The sequence below is a fragment of the Aotus nancymaae genome, unplaced genomic scaffold, assembly GCF_030222135.1.
Source record: "Aotus nancymaae isolate 86718 unplaced genomic scaffold, 86718_ANA_hifiasm-v0.15.2.pri h1tg000019l, whole genome shotgun sequence".
Lineage (NCBI taxonomy): Eukaryota > Metazoa > Chordata > Mammalia > Primates > Aotidae > Aotus > Aotus nancymaae.
Genome location: NW_026988431.1, coordinates 6643520 through 6663792, shown reverse-complemented (window position 1 = coordinate 6663792; position 20273 = coordinate 6643520). Strand labels below are relative to the sequence as shown.

Genomic DNA, 20273 nt, shown 5'->3' with positions numbered 1-20273 from the left:
CCTTAGTTCTTCTGCTAGCTGTCAACTCATTCCCTTTCAGTATCAAATCCACCCTTCATCATGGCCCTGCTTTGTAAATGGAGCTGGACCTTGGTAATGTCTCTCCTTCGCCAGCTGGCTTGATGTGAAGCTTTGTCAGTAGAAGGTGCTGAAGGGAAACTGCAGAAGAGGCTTCTCTTCTCTTCCTGGTTCTGACATGCTTCCTCTCATTCCTTGCTCCTGTAGCACTTGCGCAGTGTGCAGGATGGTTAGTGGTGCTCACTTCCCTGCAGGCAGCTTCCTACACAGTTCCACTGGCACTATATCCAGCTTCCTTGCAAATTTTACAAGCACCCCAGCAGACAACATACCAGGAAATTCTGCTGGCATCTCAGCTGTTTTCATAACACCTCCACAGGTAGATTCCCAGTAAGTTCTACCAGCATTCTAGCCAGGCTCAGTCTAGCTAGTCTCACGAGCAGCCGAGCCAAGAGATTCCCACTGAGTTCTACTAGTATGCCAGAAAATGGCTTCCTGAAAAGGATACTCATCATTCCAGGGGCAATTTTCTGTTTGATAGTTTTATCTTGTATCATTTCAACGCAATTTCTGCCATATTGGCTAAAGTCATACCCTCTCCAACAAAGTCTGAATCTCAGCCCTTGAGGAGAGGGACTTTCTTAAAATTTGCTTTTTCTTTGAAGAGTTTGCCTTAGCCCTAGAGGTAGTAGCTCATTCTTATATAGTGACACCTCCTTTTATTGTGCTTCACTTCATTGCACTTTGCAAATATTGCATTCTTTTTTACAAATTGAAGGTTTGTGGCAACCCTGTATCCAGCAAGCCTATCAGCGCCATTTTTCAACAGCATCTGCTCACTTTATATCTGACACATTTTGGTTATTCTTATAAAATTTCAAACTTTATTATTATTATATCTGTTATGGTGATCTGTGATGAGTGATCTTTGATGTTACTATTGTCACTGTTTTGGGACACCATAAACCATGCTCACTTAATATGGCAACCTTAATTGCTAAATGTTCTGTGTGTTCTGACTGCTCCATTGACTGGCTGCTCCCCCAACTCTCACTCTCTATGAGCCTCCTTATTCCCCTAGACACAACAATATTGAAATTAGGCCAGTGAATAACCCTACATTGGCCTCCAATCACTCAAGTGAAAGGAAGAGTCATACATCACTGACTTTTGATCAAAAGCTAGAAATGATTAAGCTTAGTGAGAAAGGCACATCAAAAACTGAGACAGGCTGCAAGGCAGGCCTCTGGCACCAAACAGCCAAGTTGTAAAGGAAAAATTCTGGGAGAAAACTAAAAGTGCTACTCAGTGGAGTGGCACTTCTGAACACACAAATGGTAAGAAAATAAACAGCTTTATTGCTGAAAAGGAGAAAGTTGTAGTGATCTGGACAGAAGATCAAACCAGCATACTCCTGTAAGCCAAAACCTAATTTGGAGGAAGGCCCTAACTGTCTTCAATTCTGTGAAGGCTCAGAGAGGTGAGAAAGCTGCAGAAGAAAGTCTGGAAGCTGGCAGAGGTTGGTTCATGAAGTTTAAGGAAAGAAGACATCTCCATAACATAACAGTGCAAGGTGAAGCAGCCACTGCTGATACAGAAGCTGCAGCGAGTTATCCAGATCCGGCTAAGACAGTCGATGAAGGTGCTACACTAAGGAACAGATATTCAGTGTAGACAAAATCGCCTTCTACTGAAAGAAGATGCCATCTAGGACTTTCGTAATTAGGGAGGAGAAGTCAATGCCTGGCTTCACAGCTTCAAAGAACAGGCTGGCTCTCTTATTAAGGACTAATGTAGCTGGTAATTAAGTTGAAGCCAATGCTTATGGACCATTCTGAAAATTCTAGGGCCCATAAGAATTATGCTACATATACTCTGCCTGTGGTCTATAAGTAGAACGGCAAAGCCTGAATGACAGTACTTCTATTTACAGCATAGTTTACTATTTTAAGCCCACTGTTGAGAACCACTGCTTAAAAAAAAAAATTCCTTTCAAAATATTAGTGTTTGTTGACAATACACCTCATCACTCAAGAGCTCTGATGGATATGAAAAAAAAATTAATGTTGTTTTCCTGTCTGCTAACACAACATCCATTCTGTAGTCCATAGATCAAGGAGTCATTTCTACTTTTACTAATTGAAAGATACATTTCATAAGGCTATAGGGGTCGTAGATAGTGATTCCTGCAACGTTTACCTCCTGGAAAAGATTCACCATTCTAGATACCATTAAGAACATTCATGATTCATGAGAAGAGGTCAAAATATCAACATTAACAGGAGTTTGGAAGAAGTTGATTACAACCCTCATGGATGACTTTAAAGGGCTCAAGATTTCAGTGAAGAAAGTTACTGCAGCTGTGGTAGAAATAACAAAAGAACTAGAATTAGAATCAGAGCCCGAAGAGGTTACTGAACCATTGTAATCTCACCATTAAACTAGAATGGATGAGGAGTTGCTTCTTCTGGATAAGCAAAGAAATAGGTTTCTTGAAATGGAATCTACTCCTAGGAAAGATGCTGTGAACATTGTTGAAATGACAAGAAAATATTTTAAATATTCCATAAATTTAATTGACATAGAGGCAGCAGGGCTTGAGAGGATTGACTCTAATTTTGAAAGAAGTTTTACTGTTGGTAAAATGCTATCAAACAGCATTTCATGTTACAGAAATATATTTTGTGAAAGGAAGAGAAAATTTCTACAGCAAACTTCATTGTTGTCTTATTTTATTAAATTGCCATAGCCACGCCAAACTTAAGCAACCTGATCAGTCAGCAGCATCAAGTCATGACCCTCCACCAGCAAAAAGATTATGGCTTGCTGACGGCTCAGATGATTGTTGGTATTTTTTACCAACAAATTATGTTTTAATTGAGGCATGTACCTTAATTGCTTATTAGACATAATGTTATTATTGCACACTAAATAGGCTAGAGCATAATGTGAACACAACATTTGTACAAACTAGAAAACGAAAAAGTTGATGTGACTTGCTTTATCGCAATATTTGCTTTATTGCAGTGCTCTGGAACAAAATCCACAGCATCTCCAAGGTATACCTGTATATGCTGTTCTTGTATTCCTTACTGGGTTGTCTTTACCACTTTGTAGTTAATCCTAGTACTTGTTAAAAGTCACTTTAATACATGAAAATTGTCCTGTTAAAATTACTAGGTGGTTTCTGTCTCATGAACAAATCCTGACTGATATACAGTTCCACACTTTACTTTACCACAGCAAAGCCCTACTGCTTCTACAAAAAAAAAAGTTATATATACATATATATATATATATATATAACAGATATCTATATATATTTTATAATATATGTTATACATAATATATATGTTATATATATATATAATACATATATATTATATATATAGTGAATTAGGGCACCTCTCATCACCTCCACTGAAGTTGTAGTTTTGAAAAATGTTTATCAGTTCTTTAACATTCCTCCCTTCAGGAGGTAAATCTTAATTGTCCTTCTCTTATGTGTGAGTGAGACTTGGTAACTAATGGCTAATGAACTGAATACAGAAGGGATGAGATGTTACTTCCACTGTTAGGTTAAAAGAGACTGCAGCTTCCAATTCTGTTGCTCTCTCTTGCTCACTGACTCTCTCTCAGAACCCAGCCACCATGTTGTATAGTACAGCTTATTTTGCTGAGGAGGTTACATAGAGAAGAGAAGCCCTCCAGGATAAAAGGCCAAGTAGAAGAGAAATGAGGCACTCACTTCAGCCAAATGCCAGAACTCATCGCCAGCCATGGTAGTGAGCCTTCTTGGAAGCTGACCCTCCAGCCCCAGTCCAGGCTTCAGATGATGTATCCCAGGCTGACAATCTGACTACAGCCTCATGAGAAACCCTGAATCAGAATCACCCAGATAAGCTGCTCCTGGACTCCTGAGCCTCAGAAACTATAAGAAAATAAATGTTTGTTATTTTAACCCTCCAAAATTTCTGGGGAATTTGCTACCCAGCAATGCATAATGAATACAACTGCTATCGTCCTAGTCCATGCTGCTGTGACTTCTCATTGAGTCTACAGAGCTATTCCTCCTGAACAGACTCCCTCCTTCCATCTCTCCTCATGAAATATAATTCTACACTTCAGATCCAAAATGATCCTTTAAATATCTAAAATAGACACACAATTGTCCATATACTCATTGGTTACTACTTACAAGGTTAAAATTCTACAAAGGCTTTTGATAAATACTAAGAATCAAAGCCAAACTACTAACTACCAGGTCTGTACAACATACATGATCTGGGTGTTCAGAGTGACTTTTCTAGTACACACTATTAAAAAATCCCCATTCCTTCAATATTCATCTATTACATTCATTTAATTATTAATATATTTCATTATCTGAAATTTCTTTATGTATTTATTTAGTATCTGTTTACGCATTTCGGGTCTGTCACTTCTAACTAGTATGAAAGATCCAAGAGAGGACTTTGTATTGCTTATCCCTATAGACTGATGGATACATATCTTTTGATACATATATATGTACATATATATACACGTAACTATATGTATATCCATCTGCCTCCCTATCTATAATATATATATATGATATCATATATATATGAGATAGATAATGTCTACTAGTACTACTAGGTAGAGAGGATAGATAGACAGCCAGATAGATCTGTCTAACCTCTCCACCTAGTAATACTACTCACATATAGGAAATATTAGAAGACTAAATCATATAAGGTAGTGTTAACACCTATTCACAAACTAGATGGCTCTCTGCCTTTCCCCTTTTATGTACTGGAGAAAATTAGTTAAAATTAAGCAATCACTATACAGAAAAAAAAATAGCATTCAATATTTAAAACTTCATTTATTTAGGGAGCTCACCATAATTTTAGCACACATAATACTTGACCAACTTATAACTGGAAATAATGCTTTGACTTTTAGTTATAGTGCTACATAAGAGTCATCTTATTCTTATTAAAATGTCATTTATTTTGAAAGGCAAAAACTGAGGAGGATTACAATGATTTTATTCACTCCAGTTAATTTAGATAATAGCAGACACCTGGAGAGATGTCTGTAAAAACACAGATAGTTGAGAAATATTCTTAAAGTGGGCAAAAACTAATATTGCTTGGACATTTGGAAGACTTTGGTAATGACAGAAATGTTTCTATTACTCTCTCCTCATTTGTGATCATATTTGGAGAAGAACAGATGTTTTCAGAAACTGTGCTCATAAAAGGCATTCATATGCCATTATAGGTATTCAAAATGACAGCAGAAAGCATTTTGTATACAGCACATTATGAAAAAAATATAGGATCCAAAGAAATTCTCCCCTTTGACAGAACAAATGATACAGAAAATGTTAAATTCTATAGCACATTTACACTACAGCCTACAATGATCAGCCTTCAGATGGAAAAGTTGTGTGGGCTTTGGCTAAGTCCCTAGATTCTTGCTCTCTGGTTTTCAAAAATGGACTAAGGATGTCTTCCCTGAGTAAAATGAAAATAATTAATGACTTTGACAATTTCAGGAAATGATCAGGTGAAACCTCTATAATACTAGGCAATGACAGGGAGTCTACTTGAGCACAACTGCAAAACAGGCCGGAAGAAAAATCTCCAGCTCATTTACCGCTCTACTCTTTCCTGCTGCCTCAGTAAATGGAATGGCTAACCTACAACATCCACAGCAACAAGACCATCAGTAACATCCTCTCAGTGCAGGAGTCAGTGAGGGATGGGAAGGAGTTTCCCAGGATAATTCTCACAGTTTTCCCTCAACAAACCCCTGTCCCATTGGCAGTTCCTCTTCTGAAGGTCATTCAGATTCTGATCTTTGCCCCACAAGCTGCTTCCTGACCTTCCCCTAAATGAAGCCCAGCTACTATTAATATTAAAATTATTTCTAATTCAACAAATGACGGCGTGCTAATTAAGTCTAAAGTGGATATTCCTAAACAAAGAGTAGGGGGCAGGTGTTCAGTGTTGGTGTGCCAGGGACCCCTGTACTGTGCCACTTTCCGTTGCTTCAAAGCTTCCTTCTCCAGTATGGACTCCACCAGGGATGAGGCAGAGGGAAGGAATTTCTCTTTCTCAACAGCATCGTTATTTGCTGGATTTAATTGATGGAGTTATGATGACACAGAGCTTCATGATGAAAAATTCAACACCTGATACAAGAGTTCTGAATTCTAGGTGACTCCATCCGTATCTGTGGTACACAAACATCACCTAGCTCTAAGATGTCAATCAATAGACTGGAATCTTGGAAAAGCTAATGTCCTTAGCTCAGACTCAGACACTTTATCTGGCTAATGGGAAGTAAACCACAGAGGGCTCTTCTAAAATCATTCTCCAGTATGGGGTTTGTTTCTGGTTACTATCAGTTGGAATAATGGAGCTCGGTGCATACAGCTCTAATATTACATAAAAGTACCAAGGACCAGACTCCTATAATGATGGGAAGTCACAGGTGTACTCTCTTTTTGTCACACATGTGCACACATGCAGGTCTGCACACACACACACACACACACACACACACACACACATACACACTGTGGGTGGCATGATACTAGTTTTTAAAAGGCCTAGGATGGAGATCAGGGCAGTGCCTCTGAAGCTCCAATGACTTTAGTAGACTTAGCTGGCTGGAAATGCTGATGAGATAATCAGAAGCATAGTACTCTGTATCACTGAATTAGTCTCTATAAAAATAGATACTACCGCCTACTCACTATGTTGCTTCAGAAAACACACTACGGGAAAACTTACAGAGTGAAAACAACTCATCCAGAACACATTGCACATCAGATTCTACCCCTTTCATTTCAAAGCTCTCAGAGCTTTGAAATCATATCCCAAGTACACATTAAAATGAACTCTATTTTATTAACCTTAGTCTTCAGTGTTTTTATTTGACTTTATCCACCTCACCTGTGAGGTTATTATTTCCAACTTTCACCTAAGGTCATAAAAATTTGGTGTCTCCTTATGTGCTCACCCAGTTCACTGTCTTATCAGAGGAACGTAACAATTGTCAGCATCAGGAACTAACTCCATCTGGCTCTAACTTTGTCGAATTGCCGTTCTTATCTTTTTCTTGTAGCCAACTTAAAACTGCAGAATCTGAGAAATGCAGAATGACCCACCAAAGGTGTAAGAATCTTTAAAATGCTTCGGAAATTGGATTTGACTGAATTTCCTCTGACATTTCCTTTTTGTGTTATAAGACCCAATGGCAATACAAGGCAACTGTGATAACTTGACAAAAATATTCTTACTTTCTTACTAACATGAGGCCAATACGTTGACTGAGAAAAATTCCATGGTGATCCCTCTCACAACAGTTGCTATGAGGATATTTAACACGAGTGACTTAATATTCTGTAGCCTTTTAAGAGTACTCAAGTTGTGTCAACTCAAAGTCAAATAGGCACTGTATCTGGTTAACAGGAAGTAAGCCACAGAACAAGTTCAAAGCAATACACGTCGAGAGACCTACAAAAGCCACAAATAGAGTCCATCAGCTATGTGTTTGACCAGGTTTTGTAAGAATATAAGTAATGCACATATAAGGACTTTGAGTTCCCTATCAGAAATGCAATACCAATTCATTTTTTCTATAATGACACAGATTTCTCAGCAGCTGTTTAGCCAACCAATAACAATTAGAAATCCTCTAATCCTCTAAAACATTTAAAATACTGAAAATTCTAGAAATACAGGGTAGGTCTAATTCAATGTCTTAAAGTTTGGCGGCATTCAAGAAAGTAAAATTTTTTCTTTGGGTTACTGTTTGCTGAGATGACAGTGGGAACTTCTTGCACCTTTGCCCATGTGCACATGCAATTTCTATATTAATATTCAACTCCTCTTGTGTAAGCACTCTTCCTAGACAATCTTGGCTATGAGATGGAGATCTCAAACCCAGGTATCTCCTCAGTCTCTGCTCCGTATTTGTAAATGGCTTCTGAATATTTCCACCTAGATGTATTTTTTGTTCACTTGCTCATTAATTCATTCATTTGTTCATTCATCCTTCTATTGAGTCAATAAATATTTATTAAGTGCTATCAGAGAAACAAAGTCAAGGATGTTCGTTTCTCTCACCTCAAGAAGAAGATGGCAATAAGCCAGTGTTTTCAATACTTCACGCTGTGTGCTGTGTGACAGGCAAGCCCAGTACTAAGGGATCCCAGAAACTGGACATATCACTTGAGTGGCAGAAGGGAGGAAGAGCATTCCAGGTTGAGGGATGGCATGTTAGAAGCATCAGAGGTATACAGCCACATCCCATTCAGGAAAGCACAATCTGTCCCAGGAGGTCAGAGCAACCAACGAGTAGGAGATTACGAAGAAAGGGCCTTGGGTGCCATAAGGAAACTAAACTTTATCTTAAATATCATAGGCAGCTACTTGAAGGTTTTAAACCAGGAGAAAAGCATAATCAGATTTTAACTAAGCATGACCAAAACCTTACACCTAAATCACTTCAACTAATTCTCCGCCAATGTCAGAAAAATTTTCACAAACTCAGCCTCTTTCTCAACTGTCTCATACCTCACATTAACTGGCCACCAAATCTTCTTAATTCTGGGTCCCAAATACCTGCTGAATTAAGTCCCTTTTTCATATCCTCTTCTCCTACTGTCATTGGAAAAACCCACATTGTGTCTTTCCTCGACAATTGCAAGAGCCTTCAGTGGTAAACATTGTGGGCCAGCTCTCCAAAAGCCATCAACCAAACCCTCTCCCTTTCTCATCTCCAACTACAGAGGCTGGAAGTTCACCTCAACAGCCTCTCTTACAGTGAGGAGTAGTCACATGACTTGGTTTCAGCCAACACAATATAACAAGACTAATGGAGACTTCCTTTGAAAGATTTTCTGGCTGGGCACGGTGGCTCACGCCTGTAATCCCAGCACTTTGGGAGGCTGAGGCAGGTGGATGATGAAGTCAGGAGATCGAGACCATCCTGGCCAACATGGTGAAATCCCATCTCTACTAAAAATACAAAAATTAGCTGGGTGTGGTGGTGCATGCCTGTAATCCCAGCTACTTGGAAGGCTGAGGCAGGAGAATAATTTGAACCAGGGAGTCAGAGGTTACAGTGAGCCGAGATCACGCCACTGTACTCCAGCCTGGCAACAGAGGGAAACTCCATCTCAAAAAAAAAAAAAAAAAAAGAGAGAGAGAAAAGAAAGATTTTCCTTAATGATAAAAGCAGAGGAGACAGCATTCAAAGAAGACAATTTTTTTTCTAGATTTTACCCAAGCAGCCACCTTGCCTCCTGTCTTTGAATTTGGTAAAGATGCCTGGAGCTCTGGCAACTATCCTGTGACTCTGAGATAACAAACACATGGAGAAGAAGCCAATCTGCTGAGGGTACTGGACAGAAAGGACAGAAAGGCCTAGATCATGGCTGATCTCCTTAAGCTGTTGAACCCACCATGGAACTACTCACCACCAGACCCCTTGTTGTGAGATAACTACATGTCCTCAAGGTTTAAGCCATCGTTAGTCTCGCTTTTTGCACCTGAACGTATCCTAACGGAAACACGTCCCAAACAGAGAATCTGTGTCCAGTCTTTCCCCAGCATGTTCCCTCACCTGCCATTTTAATTATTCTTCTACCTCTCAGATCTGATCATATAATTTCCAGGCTGAAAAATCTCTGAGGATAAGTCCTTGACCAAGCTCCTCACCCACCGAGGCTCCCTCAGCAAACACCCTGATAGTCCCTAGACATAGTATATTCCTTGATAGGAATATACTACATCAACATCAAACAACTTGATAGTCCCTAGACACGGTATATTCCTTGATAGGAATATACTACATCAACATCAAACACCTTGAGAGTCCCTAGACATAGTATATTCCTTGATAGGAATATACTACATCAACATCAAACAACTTGATAGTCCCTAGACACGGTATATTCCTTGATAGGAATATACTACATCAACATCAAACAACTTGATAGTCCCTAGACACGGTATATTCCTTGATAGGAATATACTACATCAACATCAAACACCTTGAGAGTCCCTAGACATGGTATATTCCTTGATAGGAATATACTACATCAACATCAAACAACTTGATAGTCCTTAGACACGGTATATTCCTTGATAGGAATATACTACATCAACATCAAACAACTTGATAGTCCCTAGACACGGTATATTCCTTGATAGGAATATACTACATCAACATCAAACAACTTGATAGTCCCTAGACATGGTATATTCCTTGATAGGAATATACTACATCAACATCAAACACCTTGAGAGTCCCCAGACATGGTATATTCCTTGATAGGAATATACTACATCAACATCAAACACCTTGAGAGTCCCTAGACACGGTATATTCCTTGATAGGAATATACTACATCAACATCAAACACCTTGAGAGTCCCTAGACACGGTATATTCCTTGATAGGAATATACTACATCAACATCAAACACCTTGAGAGTCCCTAGACATAGTATATTCCTTGATAGGAATATACTACATCAACATCAAACAACTTGAGAGTCCCTAGACACAGTATATTCCTTGATAGGAATATACTACATCAACATCAAACACCTTGAGAGTCCCTAGACATAGTATATTCCTTGATAGGAATATACTACATCAACATCAAACAACTTGATAGTCCCTAGACACGGTATATTCCTTGATAGGAATATACTACATCAACATCAAACACCTTGAGAGTCCCTAGACATAGTATATTCCTTGATAGGAATATACTACATCAACATCAAACAACTTGATAGTCCCTAGACACGGTATATTCCTTGATAGGAATATACTACATCAACATCAAACAACTTGATAGTCCCTAGACACGGTATATTCCTTGATAGGAATATACTACATCAACATCAAACAATTTGATAGTCCCTAGACACGGTATATTCCTTGATAGGAATATACTACATCAACATCAAACAACTTGATAGTCCCTAGACACGGTATATTCCTTAATAGGAATATACTACATCAACATCAAACACCTTGAGAGTCCCTAGACATAGTATATTCCTTGATAGGAATATACTACATCAACATCAAACACCTTGAGAGTCCCTAGACACGGTATATTCCTTGATAGGAATATACTACATCAACATCAAACACCTTGATAGTCCCTAGACACGGTATATTCCTTGATAGGAATATACTACATCAACATCAAACACCTTGAGAGTCCCTAGACATAGTATATTCCTTGATAGGAATATACTACATCAACATCAAACAACTTGATAGTCCCTAGACACGGTATATTCCTTGATAGGAATATACTACATCAACATCAAACACCTTGAGAGTCCCTAGACTTGGTATATTCCTTGATAGGAATATACTACATCAACATCAAACAATTTGATAGTCCCTAGACACGGTATATTCCTTGATAGGAATATACTACATCAACATCAAACACCTTGAGAGTCCCTAGACATAGTATATTCCTTGATAGGAATATACTACATCAACATCAAACACCTTGAGAGTCCCTAGACATAGTATATTCCTTGATAGGAATATACTACATCAACATCAAACACCTTGAGAGTCCCTAGACACAGTATATTCCTTGATAGGAATATACTACATCAACATCAAACACCTTGAGAGTCCCTAGACATAGTATATTCCTTGATAGGAATATACTACATCAACATCAAACAACTTGATAGTCCCTAGACACGGTATATTCCTTGATAGGAATATACTACATCAACATCAAACACCTTGAGAGTCCCTAGACATAGTATATTCCTTGATAGGAATATACTACATCAACATCAAACACCTTGAGAGTCCCTAGACACGGTATATTCCTTGATAGGAATATACTACATCAACATCAAACAACTTGATAGTCCCTAGACACGGTATATTCCTTGATAGGAATATACTACATCAACATCAAACACCTTGAGAGTCCCTAGACATAGTATATTCCTTGATAGGAATATACTACATCAACATCAAACACCTTGAGAGTCCCTAGACATAGTATATTCCTTGATAGGAATATACTACATCAACATCAAACAACTTGATAGTCCCTAGACACGGTATATTCCTTGATAGGAATATACTACATCAACATCAAACACCTTGAGAGTCCCTAGACATAGTATATTCCTTGATAGGAATATACTACATCAACATCAAACAACTTGATAGTCCCTAGACACGGTATATTCCTTGATAGGAATATACTACATCAACATCAAACAACTTGATAGTCCCTAGACACGGTATATTCCTTGATAGGAATATACTACATCAACATCAAACAATTTGATAGTCCCTAGACACGGTATATTCCTTGATAGGAATATACTACATCAACATCAAACACCTTGAGAGTCCCTAGACATAGTATATTCCTTGATAGGAATATACTACATAAACATCAAACACCTTGAGAGTCCCTAGACATAGTATATTCCTTGATAGGAATATACTACATCAACATCAAACAACTTGATAGTCCCTAGACACAGTATATTCCTTGATAGGAATATACTACATCAACATCAAACACCTTGAGAGTCCCTAGACATAGTATATTCCTTGATAGGAATATACTACATCAACATCAAACAACTTGATAGTCCCTAGACACGGTATATTCCTTGATAGGAATATACTACATCAACATCAAACACCTTGAGAGTCCCTAGACATAGTATATTCCTTGATAGGAATATACTACATCAACATCAAACAACTTGATAGTCCCTAGACACAGTATATTCCTTGATAGGAATATACTACATCAACATCAAACACCTTGAGAGTCCCTAGACATAGTATATTCCTTGATAGGAATATACTACATCAACATCAAACAACTTGATAGTCCCTAGACACGGTATATTCCTTGATAGGAATATACTACATCAACATCAAACACCTTGAGAGTCCCTAGACTTGGTATATTCCTTGATAGGAATATACTACATCAACATCAAACAACTTGATAGTCCCTAGACACGGTATATTCCTTGATAGGAATATACTACATCAACATCAAACACCTTGAGAGTCCCTAGACATAGTATATTCCTTGATAGGAATATACTACATCAACATCAAACACCTTGAGAGTCCCTAGACATAGTATATTCCTTGATAGGAATATACTACATCAACATCAAACACCTTGAGAGTCCCTAGACACAGTATATTCCTTGATAGGAATATACTACATCAACATCAAACACCTTGAGAGTCCCTAGACATAGTATATTCCTTGATAGGAATATACTACATCAACATCAAACAACTTGATAGTCCCTAGACACGGTATATTCCTTGATAGGAATATACTACATCAACATCAAACACCTTGAGAGTCCCTAGACATAGTATATTCCTTGATAGGAATATACTACATCAACATCAAACACCTTGAGAGTCCCTAGACACGGTATATTCCTTGATAGGAATATACTACATCAACATCAAACAACTTGATAGTCCCTAGACACGGTATATTCCTTGATAGGAATATACTACATCAACATCAAACACCTTGAGAGTCCCTAGACATAGTATATTCCTTGATAGGAATATACTACATCAACATCAAACACCTTGAGAGTCCCTAGACATAGTATATTCCTTGATAGGAATATACTACATCAACATCAAACAACTTGATAGTCCCTAGACACGGTATATTCCTTGATAGGAATATACTACATCAACATCAAACACCTTGAGAGTCCCTAGACATAGTATATTCCTTGATAGGAATATACTACATCAACATCAAACAACTTGATAGTCCCTAGACACGGTATATTCCTTGATAGGAATATACTACATCAACATCAAACAACTTGATAGTCCCTAGACACGGTATATTCCTTGATAGGAATATACTACATCAACATCAAACAATTTGATAGTCCCTAGACACGGTATATTCCTTGATAGGAATATACTACATCAACATCAAACACCTTGAGAGTCCCTAGACATAGTATATTCTTTGATAGGAATATACTACATCAACATCAAACACCTTGAGAGTCCCTAGACATAGTATATTCCTTGATAGGAATATACTACATCAACATCAAACAACTTGATAGTCCCTAGACACAGTATATTCCTTGATAGGAATATACTACATCAACATCAAACACCTTGAGAGTCCCTAGACATAGTATATTCCTTGATAGGAATATACTACATCAACATCAAACAACTTGATAGTCCCTAGACACGGTATATTCCTTGATAGGAATATACTACATCAACATCAAACACCTTGAGAGTCCCTAGACATAGTATATTCCTTGATAGGAATATACTACATCAACATCAAACAACTTGATAGTCCCTAGACACAGTATATTCCTTGATAGGAATATACTACATCAACATCAAACACCTTGAGAGTCCCTAGACATAGTATATTCCTTGATAGGAATATACTACATCAACATCAAACAACTTGATAGTCCCTAGACACGGTATATTCCTTGATAGGAATATACTACATCAACATCAAACACCTTGAGAGTCCCTAGACATAGTATATTCCTTGATAGGAATATACTACATCAACATCAAACAACTTGATAGTCCCTAGACACGGTATATTCCTTGATAGGAATATACTACATCAACATCAAACAACTTGATAGTCCCTAGACACGGTATATTCCTTGATAGGAATATACTACATCAACATCAAACAACTTGATAGTCCCTAGACACGGTATATTCCTTGATAGGAATATACTACATCAACATCAAACACCTTGAGAGTCCCTAGACATAGTATATTCCTTCATGTCCCTATCCCCTGCATGTGCTATGCCTCTGCATTAACTGCTCTTACTTTTCCTGCTTAACTCTGCACCAAAAGATCCCTAAGGCAAAGTTAGTCACATTTTCCCTTATGCTTATATAGCTGTCATAGACTATATTCATTCATATTCCCTCTGGGGAGAAGGGTATCTGCATCCTGTTAAACCTGACTTTCTTTGACCAATGAAATCGGAATAGAGGTAAAACATCAGTTACTTTGGGGCAGAAATTTTAAGAGCCAAGGCATCGTTTCTCATGTTCTGTCTTTCCTGCCTCTGTGCTGTAGAAGCAAGTACAGAGGAAGCTCCCTGATTGGCACATAATGGACGTGTAGCATTAGCAGGATAGGAATCTTGTTAAGTCAGGGGCAGACAAACTTTTCTGTAAAGGCCAGATAGTCAACATTTTAGACTTTGTGAGACCCATGTGGTTTTTGTCATATATTCTTTTTTGCAACAAGCATTTAAAAATATAAAAACCATTCTTAACTCACAATACATATCGTAATAGGCCACAGCTCGATTTGTCCCACAGGCTATAGTTTGCCACTGTTTTAAGCTGTTGAGACTTTCAGATTACTTGTTACTTGTTACAGTATTTTGCACATACATTCTAGCCTCAATCACTCTGTAACAGAACTATAAGCTTCATGAAAACAGGGTTTACATCCATCATACTTGCTGTGCTCACTTGTAGGATGTGGCAGCTAGGAAAGTAATTGCAGAGCGAATAACAGAAGTCTTCCCCGTAAGACTGTGAGCTCAGGGAGCAGAAACCACAGTTTTCATCTCATATCTATCCCGGCAATGCCTGGCATGTGAGCCCATTTGATGAGACTTGGAGCCTTTGATAAACCTTACATGCAATCAGGTTTTTTCTTGTTGTTACCATCAGAGCCGCAGCCAAATATCACTTGAGAAACAGAACTTTGCACAGCCTGTTTGTTTGCAAGATGAACATGTGACCTTCCAAGTCATGTACTAAAGCCCATATCTGAAATCTATTAACTACAATTAAATGAGTTTTGTTTTTTCTTTTTTCTTTGAAAGCAGAGGAGACAAGGGGACATGGAGGGTTTACATTAAAATGTGGGTATTTGAAAAGGTCAAGAAATATGGAATGGTGGGTTCAAGGGTGAGTTCACTCTTACCATATTCCCTCAAGAGTCATTCTGTAATGTGATGGCACAATACGGACCTTACTTGGCAGGCATTTACAGTATTTAGGGCAAATGTTGACTGTGTTTTACCCCATGTGCCACCGAAACGGGGTCTGTTCCCTTATGTGGCTTCAAAGGCTGCAGATAAACGCAGGAGCAAGACCTGAACGAGTGTCACAGCACATGTCATCAAAAGATAGTCTTCCAAATGAAAATATATTTAGACTTAAAAATAGCTAGCATTTGTAAAACTAAGCATAACAGAATATGTGAGTACTTTCTACTCTGCTTCCTCATGAAAGCAAACTCCAGCCAGCAAGGCTTACTACAACTAATTGCAAACCAACCTCAATCTAAAATTTAATTCATCTATATTAAGAAAAATGAGAAGATGAAAATTTTGGTTTTCTGAAAGCTTTTTGTTCTGATCACATTTTCAGCACACTTTGTCTCAGGCATCTTCAACATCATTTGGCAATTCTGTATTTCTTTTCTGGAAGTAAATAAACCTTCTAGCACAAGCAAAGAGAAACATAAAACATAGCAAGGCTGCCCCTCCGTGGTGACATGCTCTCACAGCCACAGCAGCCAGCCTGTTCTCATAGGCTCTACCAACTGCAATTGCATTCAACTTCCTAAAATATGGAAATTTTATACACTTAGCTTTATATTAATGCTGCAGGGTTTTAACTTAACTGTAATCGCTCTTAAAGATCAGAGACTAATGGACGTATCTACGTTATATCAATAGAGAAAGACACTGAAAACATTTCAGCACTATTATAATTAAAATATTTTTTAAAGCATGACAGCAAATCTCTGTGGATTATCTTTTCAGTCATAAAATCCTTTTATATTCACTAAAAATAATGGGAGCACATCAATGCCCTGACCACGCAACTGTTTTAGCGAAGGGAAATGAGACCGGCTAGGATTCCATTCTGAGGTCACTGCTCCTGTATCTGAAGGCTGCTAGCCTCACCCATACGCCACCAACACCTGTGCTGCTTCTTTATTTGAAACTAGGAAAATACCGCTGCACTTAAAAATAAACGACCTTAAAATGTGAAAGTAATTTTTTCATTTTATAACTCCTAAGTCAAACTCTGATAAATATTAATAAGATTGAATAAAATGACATTAAGGGGCAGGACAGAGACGGACAAAACAAATGTTTGCTTATTTTTGTAAGACAAAGCAACTTTTTCTAGGGAGTCCCATATGACTTGAATGCAAGTAGAAATATATGTATTTTTAGAGAGTCAACATGAAAATGACATGTCTTAAGTCAAATGTGTAGACTTAGAATGAAACTAGATTGCCCATTTTGGGTTAGAAGGTGGGTTGATCATATGTTTTTATCTCCTTTAAATCTCAAACCCTGCTAAAATGAAAAAAAAAGCTGGGAGGGGGGATATTCTTTGGAATATTATTAACCCACAGAACAATGAGAATGGGCTTGGCAACAACAGAGGATGAAATATTCCAATAAATGTGTGGCAGATGGGAAGTAGATAAAGACGATGTCACATTCAGCAGAGCAAAAATCCCACCCATGTGTCTAGAGGAGGAAGGCTAAAGGGAGCCAACTTACCCTGCAGAGCCCAGGGTGCCATCCAGGGGAGAAGAGAAGCAAAAAGCTCAATACATGGAATTGAGATCAAGTTCCCAGGTGCCCTCCCCCACACACACAGCCAGCAAATCAAGCACCCTCTGCCACCAACAGAAAATATTCGTTTTTCAAAGAAATAAACCAGCAAGGAACCAAGCACAGTAGAATTCAATGAAAATCTATAAACTGAATGTGGTTCCCTGAGCTCCGTTTGTCCATGCTGCTCCCAGAATGACAGCAAACAGGTGCACATACCCCCAGGCAAGATACTCAAAGAGTATTCTCTAGAAAAAAACAAGTTTAGAGACTGATTTTGGAGTTTTCAAAGAAAACTGATTTTGTACATTTTCAAAGAAAAATGTCCATTTTACTGTAATGAAGGCCACCAGATGACAGCCTTAACTGGAACTCACAGTGCTCTGACAGCCTTTCTCACGCCTTCCTCAAAATTACTAAAGGCCAGCCCAGGATCACAAGACAGTTGAGAAAAGCCCCCAGCCAGAAAGAAAGATAATAGTAAGAAGGAACAAAATGTGTATATATACTCCTACTTAGTGTTATATATGTATTATGTGTATGTGTGCGCACATATATATACACACATGTATAGATACACACATATATATACACATACACACACACACACATACACACACACACATATAGCCTCAGAAGATAAAGAAACAATTCAGGATGCTGAAGAAAAAAAGTCTATATTACCCTGAGAGAGAATAAAAACAAGATTCCATAAAAATAAAACATAAAATAAGATAGAATTTTTGTAAATTAAAATATGATAATATAAATTTAATATTCAATTGAATGAAAAATAATTTGAAGAAATAACTCAATTACATCAGAGGCAAACAGTTAAAAACTAAGAGAATTATTTTTTAAATTAGGAGATCCTTCTGTACATATGATATTTGAGACTAAAAAGAATTCCAAAAATGAAAACAGAGAGAGCAGAAGGGAGAAAAGTTGTGAAGAAATAATGCAGAAAAACTTCCCAGGACTGAAGTTTTAAGTCTCCAGACTGAAGAGCACACCTAGCTACAGACACATTTAATTTTAAAGGCCCATCCAAAGCAGTGGATAAAGAGAACATTCTGAAATTTTCCAGAGTGATAAAATAGCTCATGTATCAAGAAAGAAGCATCAGAAGAACACTGGATTTCCTGACAGCAAAACTAGATACTAGAAGACTGGAGAAATGCCTTTACAACTTGAGAGAATAAAAACTTTCATCTGAGAATACTACGCCAAGCCCAACTACTAGTCAAATAAGAGGGTCCCATAAAAATATTTGTAGCAAGCCAGCATCCAAAAAACATAACTCTCAAAGCAGTCTTTGTTAGAAAAGTACCAGAAGGCATACTCCAGCAGAGCAGGGTAGTTTACAAAGAAAAAGACACAGAGCATAAGAAACAGAGTCTACAGTCCAAAGGCGAACAAATAACAGTTCCCTGACAACGGCTGTGCAGCAGGCCTAAAGGGAAACCCAGAGTGCACTCCAATGAGCAGCTGCAGGAACGAGGAGTCCAGGAAGACAGAAGTGGGAGCACTAGTTTGAGCACGTGGAAGTGGTACTGAGAGGGCTTTATAATTCTTCCGGAAGCTTTGAAGAAAAGTAAATGATAGGTACAAAGAAAACCAGGAACACAAACAAAAAAGAAGGCAATCATTAACTCTAAGAAAAACAAAAACAATCTCATAGGTTGTTTAATCTATGAGAAAGGATAGGTAATCAACATTGAACAGTAATTACACAGCGATAATAATGTAAACATTGAATATTGAATTAACATAGAATTCTGCTGTAACTGTACTGGCAGGATGGTAGATGGGGAAGAAGAAGAAAGAAAACTAAATTTCCATCTATTACAATAGAAAATCAAATACCATAAGAAAAAGAATAAAAAATGGAAAAGTGGCTGTTTTGTGAGAACAGAACTAGGGGTTTCAAAGGAGTGGCACATAAAACTGTTTTTCCCTATAAGCTCTTTATTTTGCAAACTATTTGGGTATGTGATAATGATTAAAGAAAGTAAAGATAAGTTTAGAAATAAAAACAGGCTAATGCAATAAAAGATTAAGCTTAATAAATTTAAATGTAATGAAATGAAATGATTACAGCTAATCTTCGTAAGAAAATAAAATGCAGAGCTCGCTACTACTCAGAAAATATGGCCTGAACAGTCATTTAAGAAGGATTAAACATATTTTTTCTGTTTTATATATACATAACTCTATTATATATGTATATATGTACTATTTGCTATAAAATTAAAATAATTTATAATAATCCTTATTAACTTATAAATTGATATATCAGCATATAAATAAGTCATCCTAAGCTAAAAACTTAATTTTAAGTTATGATTAAGAATTAAACAACTGGGAAGAGAAAATAAACCTTCTAATTTGCAAAATTTTATCCAGCATTAAGCCTACCGGCTATAGATGAAAAAAATTGTGATAAAAACTCTGTTGAAATATACAAATGGCTAGAGGTTTCAGAGCCCTCCATATGTACATTTGTCACTTATAAGGTAGAGACTATAGTAAAATGGTTCAAAACAATGTGCTGATGTGGTGGT

At 37.5% G+C, this 20273-nt stretch overlaps 1 protein-coding gene across 8 annotated transcripts in view; it reads right to left on the bottom strand.

Annotated features, from left to right (window-relative positions):
• NEK10 (NIMA related kinase 10) overlaps positions 1-20273 on the bottom strand; it is a 248798-nt gene that overhangs the window by 142630 nt on the left and 85895 nt on the right. The window lies entirely within an intron of this gene.